The following is a 12,260-nucleotide window of genomic DNA, read 5'->3' on the forward strand; positions in this document are numbered from 1 at the left end:
TTTTCAAGGATTCTAGGACTGCATATTGTGCAAATCAAGAAAACACACAAAACCAAGGGACAAACAATTGATATCATTCAACTAATAGCACATATGTTGAGCAGCATTGAGCCTTTACACTTTGCACTACTCAGTTGTACAAAAGATATAAAACGTCTTTATCTTTCCATAATTGATCTAATCTTGTCTTCACATTTTCAACCCATGAGTAATGAGAGAAGAAAATAATCTTTACATCTTCAAATCACCAGTATCTCCATTTATGCCACTTAAATAATCTCTTTTGAATGACTCTGAATTTGTAAAATGCTCAGTTCTAAATAGATAGCCAGTGGGAATTTGCTGTTTGATTCAGGGAACCCAAATCTGGTGCCCTGTGACAACCTGGAGGGGTGGGATGGGCTGGGAGGTGGGAGGGATTTTCATGAGGGAGGGGACATATGTATACCTATGGCTGATTCATGTTGATATGTGGCAGAAACCAATATAATATCATATTATCCTAACAAAATAAAAAGAAACTATGTAGGTTAAAAAAAAGAGAGAGTTTGGCATAACTGAAAACAAATTAAAATTTTACTTTAAAGAAAAAAGTAAAGTCATAGGGAGTACTCAGAAGGAAAAAAAGCTCAGTTCTCTCCATTTCCTCTCCCATTCTCATTTAGGTTGCTGCTGCTGCATTTGGGGAAACTGGGAGCATACATGACTTCATGGCACCAGGAGAGAGGAGAACTCAGATCCACATGTCTCCTGCTTCCTAGCCTGGCCTCTGGACTGCTCTTACCCAATCTTTTGTTACTCACTGGCACACACACGTGGGGCCTGAGTTCTCAGACACTTCCTTCTGATTTGAAAAAGTACTACATACTGAGGTTTTTTCCATCCTGACTCCAGATTGGCTATTCCATCAGACCTAAGCCCCTTTCTGGTACCTTGCTAAGGCAGTTGGGAACTCCTATATCTTCTATATGCCACACACAGGCTATAGAGAACTGCCTCTGCTCTCCTGCCTGCTCTGAGACCACACCATCATTCTTCCCAGGCCGGATATAGAGAAGCCAAAGGCTGGGCTTCCAGAGGCCTGCAGCCTCTCCAAATCATGCCCTGGAAATGGAATCACCAAATTCAATCAACTTGGGCTCCCCAGTGCCCAACTAGATGTCTCGACAGTCTCCTCACCTTGAAGTTCAGCCAGGAAGGAGGGACTGGAACTCTGGCATTGGCATCTGACCATCTCCATCTCCCTCTGGATCTACTCTCCTTCCTTTCCCCCACTTATACCTCTTCAGATTGAATGATCCTCACCACAGCCTCCTATCCTGGGGGACACCAGGCCTCATGAATAATGGCTAAAGGAGTATCTTCTCTACCTCGGTCTGGGTTGATGTTGAAGCCTCAGTAACTCTAAGATCCATGAGTTACAGAGGATGAAAATACATAGGTTTAGTACTCTTGAAATATTGTATATGAATACTTCAGTATTCCCCATTATATATGAATACTTCAAAGCAGCGATCAACAAAAGTAGAACACAGTAACAATTCTGACTAATGTTCTACTGATAGTATTTTCATAGCTAAAAAAAAAGATCCTTGGTTCCTCTGCTTACTAAAGTCATGCATGCTTATTTTAAAACCAACAGAACAACCTAAAATACATTTCTAAATGTACAGTGAGGGCAGGAGAGTTCCTTAGTTCTGGATTGGCCAAGGACCACCGCTCACAGAACAGCACAGCTTACAAGAGATTTCTCCTTTAGAAGGTGGCAGGGTCTAGGGGCATTGTCCTTACAACTGGAAATCTCGCTTCCTTTTGAGAGTCAGAACCCGGCAAGGATATTTTCCCTCGAGTTTGGGGATTATGAGCTTGAGAATAAGAATATGACCCAGGGGCTGAACTGGAATGTGGGATATGTATGAGGTGTAGGGGATTCATGGATACAAAATTTAGTATAAATGTGTTTCTGGAACCAACCTGGATTGGATTTCCAACTGAGCTTCTGCTATATCTTTCTTTATGAGCACAAATGCATCCTAGTTTATTTGGGTGTGTTTTACAGTGTTTGATGACGTTTATAAAGTGAGGTAGGAGTGTTCCTTCTCAGTGACAACATTCTGGAAGTATGGTGGGCTGATGGGTCCCAATATAATACAAATACTCTGATAAGTACCGTGTGCTTTTACTTCATTCTCCCACTTTATCCTCCAAATAGCACTTTGCAGTAGCTAACTCTGTGTATGTAACAGATGAGGCAGCAAGAAGTCCCCAGTAGGTGAAATGATTGCCCCCAATCTCATAGAAGGGAGAAACCAGAACTGGGACCACACCAATGTGCACAAGGAACATTGCACACCATCAACCCGTCAGCCACTGCAGCCGCCCCTGGCAGCATACCCTGAAGGGAACTCAGGATGAAGGAAAAGAGCATGCTAGCCTTAGACAGTTAAGATGTATATCAAAGGAATAATTTAGGTGAGCCCAGACGCTTGTATCTTCCCATACATAGAAAAGCATTGAAATCATAAACTTGAGATGTCTGTTTTTGTGTGTGTGACTAGCAGTAATCTTTTGATGTTTGACTACATTTTGTTCTTTTTTTTTTTTTCCCAGCAAAAACTACTTATCCTGGCTCTTTCTTGCCTTTTTGAACAGTCCAAAAGAGCTATCTGAGAGGTTATCTCCCAGACTATAGTCCTCTGTATGGTCGCAGAGTAAAACATGACTCAACTTTTAGGCTGTGCAGTGTTTTGTTATTTTCAGTTAATACCCAGGACGCCTAATTCTCAGTCCAGGTCTCTTTTTCTCTACACCAGGTTGACCCCATAAGGCACATGAGGAAGAGCCAACTAACTTCCTTTCGGTCCCTTTTGGAGGCTGGGTGTTCCAAAGCAGAGCTGAGGTTTGCCAGCCTTTGTGTTGCTCTGCCCCAAAGTCAGGGAATTAGTGTAGAAGTCACAGCTACCAAATATCCAAGTTGGCTTTTTTGTGTTTTCCCCCATCTTTCTCTCCCACTTTACAGATGACACAGCTGAAATCCAGGGAGGCAGAGTGTGGATCAAAGGGGAACTTGAACGGGAACAGAAGATGTTACAGTACATGCTCAGTTTGGAGGGTCAGGGTTTAATTAGTGCAAGTGGAGATAGGGAACAGAACCACCAATAACTAAAGACATCCCAGGATTCCTGGGCTCTCAGGAATCAAAACCCCAAGGGTCAAAACCCAGCCAGTTCTCAGTAAATATTAAGTCAGTAATTTTGCATGTCCTCATTCCAGTCTGCCTTCACTATCTTTTCTCCCCCATCAAGCTTGGGGTTCTATTTCCTCCAAGGAGTAAAACTGCATTATATGTAACATTTGTAATAAAGGCCTTAATAAGCTTTTAATAGCCAAAAAAATAGATTAGTAATTACCAGAAACTTTTTTTATTTCTCTTCAAATACTACTACCCTTGCAAATTCTTTGGGGGGCAGTATGAGAGTACACATTAAAATATTTAAAATATCCAGTAGTAGTACACTACTCATAAGTCCATCCCTGGGGTCAATTATGAACTTAATAAGAGGAAAAAGAGTTGGATTCTCACAGCTGAATGAGATCTCTGTTTCTGTTCTATTCTCTTCTAGACCAGCAACATTAGCATCACCTGAGAGCTGGTTAAAAAATGCAAATTCCTGGGTCACAAGCCTACTGAGTCAGATATTCTGGGGGTAGAGCCCAGCAATCTGTGCTTTAACAAGCCCTCCAAGTGTTTCTGCTGCACCCTCAAGACATTCTTAGTCTGGACTGTATACACATTTCCCCTGCTTTTGGGAAATAGAAGGTTCCTATGAAACCTTTTGAAGCCAAGATTGTGTAAATCAAAGAAGCAATTACCTTAGGACACATCTTGCTCACAGATGAAAAAAATACATCACGATAAAGCACAGATACTCACAGATGCAGTTCAAAGCTACAGCTTCAAAGCTTGAGGCTGAGATGCTGAATGTGGTTCCTGGGGAGGGGGCCTTGCTGGTGCAACTCTCACTACTCAGGGTGAAACGCCACCTCTTTAACTGCTCCCTGGGAAACAAACGCTTAAGGCTATTTTAGCTTTTCACCATTTTCTGTAAAATCAAAAGTCCTGTCTGGATTTTTGTTGTTGTTAGAAAAAATAGGTACTAACATAGGTCGTTCATAAAAATGAACCAGCATAAAGGGAAAGGGAACTTTTAAAAATTGTGGGATACTAGTATTACTATCACTTGGGAATATATAAAAATCCTCATATCCAGTCCCTACCCAAGAACATCCAAATTAGAAATTCTGAGAGTGAGACCCAGGCTTGTGCATTTTTCTGCGGTTTCCCCAGGGGTTCCAATGTGGAGACAAGGTTGAGAATCACTGGCACAGAGATTTCTCCAGAACGTGGTACTATCACTTGTGACTGTTTTACTTATTTATTCCACACATAGTGAGCATCTACTCTGTGAGAGACCCTATACTTCTTAACATACAAAGATGAATTGCCTTAAAGAGAAACATACAAACATATATTTCTTTGCAGCAGTGGGAGCTCCAGAGGATGGCTTGGGGGAAGGGTGGGCATAATCTTGTCTCTATCTCCTCCCTCTTCCATTCTTTGACACCAAAGGCTGACAAGAATATGGAGCCACAGGAACTCTCATTCATTGCTGGTAGAAATGCAAAATGGTACAGCCCCTTTGGAAGATAGTGTGGCTCTTTCTTACAGAACTAAAAGTACTCTCACCATATAATGCAAAAACTCACACAGATTGTTATGAAGGCATTATTCATAATTGCTAAAACTTGAAAGCAACTATCAGATCAGATCAGATCAGTCATTCAGTCGTGTCTGACTCTTTGCGACCCCATGAATCGCAGCACGCCAGGCCTCCCTGTCCATCACCAACTCCCGGAGTTCACTCAGACTCATGTCCATCGAGTCAGTGATGCCATCCAGCCATCTCATCCTCTGTTATCCCCTTCTCCTCTTGCCCCCAATCCCTCCCAGCATCAGAGTCTTTTCCAATGAGTCAACTCTTTGCATGAGGTGGCCAAAGTACTGGAGTTTCAGCCTCAGCATCATTCCTTCCAAAGAAATCCCAGGGCTGATCTCCTTGCAGTCCAAGGGACTCTCAAGAGTCTTCTCCAACACCACAGTTCAAAAGCATCAATTCTTCGGCGCTCAGCCTTCTTCACAGTCCAACTCTCACATCCATACATGACCACAGGAAAAACCACAGCCTTGACTAGACGAACCTTTGTTGGCAAAGTAATGTCTCTGCTTTTGAATATGCTATCTAGGTTGGTCATAACTTTCCTTCCAAGGAGTAAGCATCTTTTAATTTCATGGCTGCAGTCACCATCTGCAGTGATTTTGGAGCCCAGAAAAATAAAGTCTGACACTGTTTCCATTGTTTCCCCATCTATTTCCCATGAAGTGATGGGACCAGATGCCATGATCTTTATTTTCTGAATGTTGAGCTTTAAGCCAACTTTTTCACTCTCTACTTTCACCTTCATCAAGAGGCTTTTCAGTTCCTCTTCACTTTCTGCCATAAGGGTGGTGTCATCTGCATATCTGAGGTTATTGATATTTCTCCCGGCAGTCTTGATTGCAGCTTGTGCTTCTTCCAGTCCAGCGTTTCTCCTGATGTACTCTGCATATAAGTTAAATAAACAGGGTGACAATATACAGCCTTGACGTACTCCCTTTCCTATCTGGAACCAGTCTGTTGTTCCATGTCCAGTTCTAACTGTTGCTTCCTGACCTGCATACAGATTTCTCAAGAGGCAGATCAGGTGGTCTGGTATTCCCATCTCTTTCAGAATTTTCCACAGTTTATTGTGATCCACACAGTCAAAGGCTTTGGCATAGTCAATAAAGCAGAAATAGATGTTTCTTCTGGAACTCTCTTGCTTTTTCCATGATCCAGCAGATGTTGGCAATTTGATCTCTGGTTCCTCTGCCTTTTCTAAAACCAGCTTGAACATCAGGAAGTTCACGGTTCACATATTGTTGAAGCCTGGCTTGGAGAATTTTAAGCATTACCTTACTAGCATGAGAGATGAGTGCAATTGTACGGTAGTTTGAGCATTCTTTGGCATTGCCTTTCTTTGGGATTGGAATGAAAACTGACCTTTTCCAGTCCTGTGGCCACGGCTGAGTTTTCCAAATTTGCTGGCATATTGAGTGCAGCACTTTCACAGCATCATCTTTCAGGACCTGGAACAGCTCAACTGGAATTCCATCACCTCCACTAGCTTTGTTCGTAGTGATGCTTTCTAAGGCCCACTTAACTTGACATTCCAGGATGTCTGGCTCTAGGTCAGTGATCACACCATCATGATTATCTGGGTCGTGAAGATCTTTTTTGTACAGTTCTTCTGTGTTCTTGCCATCTCTTCTTAATGTCTTCTGCTTCTGTTAGGTCCATACCATTTCTGTCCTTTATCGAGCCCATCTTTGCATGAAGTGTTCCATTGGTATCTCTAATTTTCTTGAAGAGATCTCTAGTCTTTCCCATTCTGTTGTTTTCCTCTATTTCTTTGCATTGATTGCTGAAGAAGGCTTTCTTATCTCTTCTTGCTATTCTTTGGAACTCTGTATTCATATGCTTATATCTTTCCTTTTCTCCTTTGCTTTTCGCTTCTCTTCTTTTCACAGCTATTTGTAAGGCCTCCCCAGACAGCCATTTTGCTTTTTTGCATTTCTTTTCCATGGGGATGGTCTTGATCCCTGTCTCCTGTACAATGTTATGAACCTCATTCCATAGCTCATCAGGCACTCTATCTATAAGATCTAGGCTCTTAAATCTATTTCTCACTTCCACTGTATAAAGATGTCTTTTAATGTACAAAAGGATAAATAAACTGTATGTATATCAATACAATGGACAATTATTCACTGACAAAAAGAATTGAGTTACTGACATTTCTCTAAGGAAGATATATAAATGGACTGCAAACACATGAAAAGATATTCAACATCACTAATTATTAAGGAAATGCAAATCAAAACCAAAATGAGATATCACCTCACACCCATTAGGATATTACCATTTAAATAAAAAAAAAAAAAACAGAAAATAACAAGTGTTGATGAGGATGTGAAGAAATTGGAACCCTTGTGCACTATTGGTAAGAATGCAAAATAGTGCAACTGCTATAGAGGTTCCTCAAGAAATTAAAAATAACATTACCATATGACCCAACCATTACACTTTTAGGTATATTTATCCCCAAATTGAAAGTAAGATATAAAAGAAATATTTACACCATGTTCATCACAGTATTATTCACAATTGCAAAAAAGGTGGAAGCAACCCAAGTGTCCACCGATGGATGAATGGATAAACAAAATGTTGTATATACATCCAATGGAATATTAGTCAGTATTCAGTATTGCCATTAAAAAGGAAGGAAATTTTAACACATGCTACAACATGCACAAACTTTAAGGGCATTATACTAAGTGAAGTAAGTCACTCATAGAAATACAAATACTATAGGATTCTACTTATATGGGGTACTCAGAGTTGTCAGGTTCAGAGACAGAAAGTAGAATGGTCATTGCGAGGGGCTAGAAGAAGAGACACATGAGTTGTTTAATGGTTGCAGAGTCTCAGTTTTGCAAGATGAAAAGTGTTCTGGAGATTGATCACACACCATTGTAAATGTGCTTTACACTGTGAATGTACTGAACTGTACACCCCAGAGTTGTTAGGATAATAAATTTTGGGTTTTTTGTTTGTATGTGTGGTTTTTCCTTTTTTTTCTCAGCTGGGCTGTGCTGCTTGGGGAATCTTAGTTCCCTGACTAGGACTCAAACCCATGCTCCCTGTGGTGGAAGCATGGAGCCCTAATCACACTGACTAACAGAGACTCCTCCATGGTTGTGTATTTTAACACAGTTTTTAAAAATTAGCAGCAGTGGCCAAGATGGTGGATACATCAGGGATCATAAATCTCTAGGCTTTAAGAAATAAAGAAACTGAGATCAGGCTGACAGAAGTGTAATTCATTAACCACACCATTTGTTATTTAGGTTTCTTATATCCATAGACCATTTTTGCTGGCTTCTGGATTTGCCTAGGGTGACAAGAATAGGATCATCTGTAATTGTCAATATTAAAGTAGAAAGCTTTTTGAAAGAGTTAAAACACAGAAGCTGACATGGGCCATATAACAAGAAAGGACTTGCACAAATGTGAACGAATTGGTGAAAGGCCAGAAGACTGAAATTCCAGAGGAAAAATGGGACTCTAAATTCTACAGTTGGGGAGTATATCCATGATGAGATAAGCCAAAGTATAGAGGTGATATGGATCGGGAAGAGAGAGTAACAGACCGCCTTGAGGGAATGTGAATTTGGAGAGTAAAATTTGTCAGTCTCCTTCTCACTGACAGAACCAAAATTGAACTTTTGCCTAAATATGATCTCCTCCACACCAGGGCCCTGCTTATTCTTCAGTCTCATTTCCCCTCCCCCCATAAACTTGCCTTCGATATTAAGAAACTTGAAGTTCTCCAACATGTATTTGTTCATTCCACAAACATAAATGCCTACTATGTGCCAGGCCCTGTGCTAGAGGGCTTCTCTGGGAGCTCAGTGGTAAAGAATCTGGATGCCAGTGGAGGAGACAGTAGAGATGCATGCGGGTTTGATCCCTGGGTCGGGAAGATCCCCTGGAAAAGGAAATGCAACCCACTCCAGTATTCTTGCCTAGGAAATCCCATGGACAGAGGAGCCTGACAGGCTACAGTTCATGAGGTCAAGAAGGGTCGGACACAACTGAGCAACGGAACACACAGAAACATACTGTGCTAGAAGGTAAGGGTACAAGCCTTCATGCAGCCTCTTATCTAATGAGAGAGGTAAGCAAGTAAGTAAACAGGCAATTATAATGTAGTATGGCGGGAGTTGGTGATGGACAGGGAGGCCTGGTGTGCTGCGATTCATGGGGTCGCAAAGAGTCGGACACGACTGAGCAACTGATCTGATCTGATCTGATGGTACTATTATGGAGCAAACAGGATGTAAGGGTCTAGGAAGACTTCCATAGGGGAGACTTTAGAGCTACGACTTGAATGATGAGTTAGAGTTAACCACCTACCTCTAAGAAGAGGGTAGGGAGGTTATAAGGAGAAGAGAGATGGGACAATGGGAGCAGTACACGCAAAGGCACAGAAGACTGAGAGAGCGTGCACTTTGGAGGAACTGAAAGTAGTTTTCTGTGATTGGAGGCTGTGAATGGAGAGAGCTGAGGCTGCTGCAGAACAAGCAGGGGGCAAATCACGTAGGGCCATGTATATGGTGTTAAAGTGTCTGGGATTTAACCCTAGGAAAATGGGGACATGGGAAGCAAGGAATAGTGCATCCAATTTTTGTTTTAGAGAGATCATTCTGTCTTTAAAGCAGAGAGTGATTTGGGGTTACTGGGGAGAATGAAGGCAACACTGGAAGTAGAGGACCAAGTTGCAGAGAAAGAGTGTGACCTAAACTAACCTAGAGGCAGTAGAAACAGGATTCCGGAGCCTGCCCTGAAGATCTGCATTCAGCAGGCCAATGGTGGGGTCCAAGCTCATCATCTGTGGGGCCCAATACAAAATGAAAATATAGGCCCCTCTTGTTTATAAAACAGGAGAAATGATTTTTTCTTTCTTTCATGCTTTCTCATCTGTCACTGTGTTTTTAGTTGTAATTTAACGTTTCACTCCCTTAGGCGTGAGGATACTTGCTGGGCAGTTGCAGGCCTTATAATGACTCAAATACTGGAGCCCTGCACCTGAAAAGTGCTTAAAATAGTTCCAGGAAAATGCAAATTAAGGCCACCATAAGATACAACTACTCGCTCAGCAGAATGACTTAAATTTGAAAGAAGATCTATAGATGGCCAACAGGCACATGAAAGGATACTCACCATTGCTAATTATTAAAGAAATGCAAATCAAAACTACAGTGAGGTATCACCTCACATCTGTCAGAATGGCCATCATAAAAAAATCTACAAGTAATAAGTGCTAGAGAGGGTGTGGAGAAAAGGGAACTCTCCTACACTTTTGGTGGGAATGTAGATTAGTGCAGCCACTACAGAGAACCATACGGAGGTTCCTTAAAAAACTAAAAACAGAGGAAAATGATGTTAGGATGCAAGTGGAGGTTGGAGTGATACAAGGTCAGGAGCCAAGGAATATGGGAAGCCTCTAGAAGTTGGGAAACATACTCTCCCCAAAAGAACAAGCCTTCAGTTTTCACTGGGTAAGATTCATTTCGGACTCTGACCTCCAGAACTCTGCTGGAGAATCCTTACCCTGCATCTGTGATGAAATGCTCTGAGGCTGGCTATAAACCTTCAAGAATTAAACCTTAAATGGAATGATGATGTTGACTCTCCTGACTTCAATTAACTATGAATTAGACTTTGCCCCAATTCTATGCTAAATTTTCTACTGTTCAAGCCACCTCATGCATATGTATGTCCCCTTAGCTTAAAATTTTCCCAATTTTGCTATTTGTGGAGACACTGCTTTGGGAAAGATCCCCAGTGCTCTCCTTACTTGCTGCAAGTAATATTAAGTCCTTCCTTGTCCCAGAAAAAAAGAAAAACTAAACTAAAAAGAGAGTTGCATATAATCCAGAAATGCCACCCCTGGGCACATATCCAGAACAGATTAAAACTGTAATTTGAAAAGATACTGTTTTCCAGTATTCATAGCAGCACTATTTACAATAGCCAAAATGTGGAAAAAACCTAAGTGTTCATCAACAAATGAATGGATAAGGAAGATGTGGTATATATAATATATACTTATTATATATTATATATATAATGGAATATTACTCAACTGCAGAAAATAATGAAATAATGCCATTTGCAGCAACATGGGTGGATCTAAAGATTATCACATTAAGTGAAGTAAGTCAGAGAAAGACAAATACCATGTGTTATCACTTATATGTGGAATCTAAAATATGACACAAATAAATTTATTTAAAAACAGAAACAGACTCACAGACATAGAAAGCAAATTTACTGTTACCAAAGGGAAAAGTTGGGGGGAGGGGTTGCAACAGATAAATTAGGAGTTTGGGATTAACAGATCACACAGTACTACTAATATATATAACAGAAAAACAACAAGGACGTACTGTATAGCACAAGAACTGTATTCAATATCTTGTAATAATCTATAATGAAAAATAATCTGAAGAATATATATCTATATAAATCACTTTGCTATATACCTTAAACTAACACAACATTGTAAATCAACTACACTTTAATTAAAAGAAAAAAAAAGAACTAACCATACCAAGAGTTACCAAGGATGTATTTAGATGTAAATAGGCTCAGTCATTTTGGGAACATTGACAGTAACTACTGAACATAAACTTACTTTATGATTCAGGAATTCAGCTCTATATAACTGCACATGCTCATCAACAGAAATGTATAAGAATATTCACAAATCTTTATTCACAAAAGATAAAACTTGACACTCTCAAATGTTCATCAAAAAGATAATGGATAACAATATATATATGGAGATATATATATATATATATAATATGGATATGCAGTATATATGTATATATATATAATAGGGTAGGGAACAATGTATGTGATATATATAGATAAATATAATATGGAATATTCATAGAGTAATATACAGCTAAAAATAAATGAACCAGTCATAAAATATTATTTATGGATGATTCTCACAGATATTACATTAAGCAAAAGAAACCAGATAAGAAAAGTTCACACTGTATGATTTCATTTATATGAAGTTTAAGCACAAGCAAGACTAGCTGATGATAACAGAAATGAGAATAGTGTGTACTTTGGAGGGGTATAGACTGGAAAGGGGCCTAAAGGAAGCTTCCAAACTTGAAAATGTTCTATATTTTGGTCTGGTATGTGGTTATGAATATACACACATAAAAGTAAAAATCCTTCAAGCTGGACATTTAACATTTGTATTCTTTATTGTATATAAATTATACCTTAAAGATAAATAAAAGAAGATAACCTACTGCTCAAAACAGTTGGAAGTCCTTCAACCCTTGAAGGAAAATAAATATCAAAGGAATATTCAATATGGGTTAAATTAGATGCCCTCATTGCTAAATCAAGGCTTCTCTGATGGCTCAGACAGAAAAGAATCTACCTGCAATGCAGGAGACCTGGGTTAGATCCCTGGGTCGGGAAGATCCCCTGGAGAAAGAAATGGCAACCCACTCCAGTATTCTTGCC

This window comes from Bos indicus, chromosome 11 (assembly GCF_029378745.1).
Source record: "Bos indicus isolate NIAB-ARS_2022 breed Sahiwal x Tharparkar chromosome 11, NIAB-ARS_B.indTharparkar_mat_pri_1.0, whole genome shotgun sequence".
NCBI lineage: Eukaryota > Metazoa > Chordata > Mammalia > Artiodactyla > Bovidae > Bos > Bos indicus.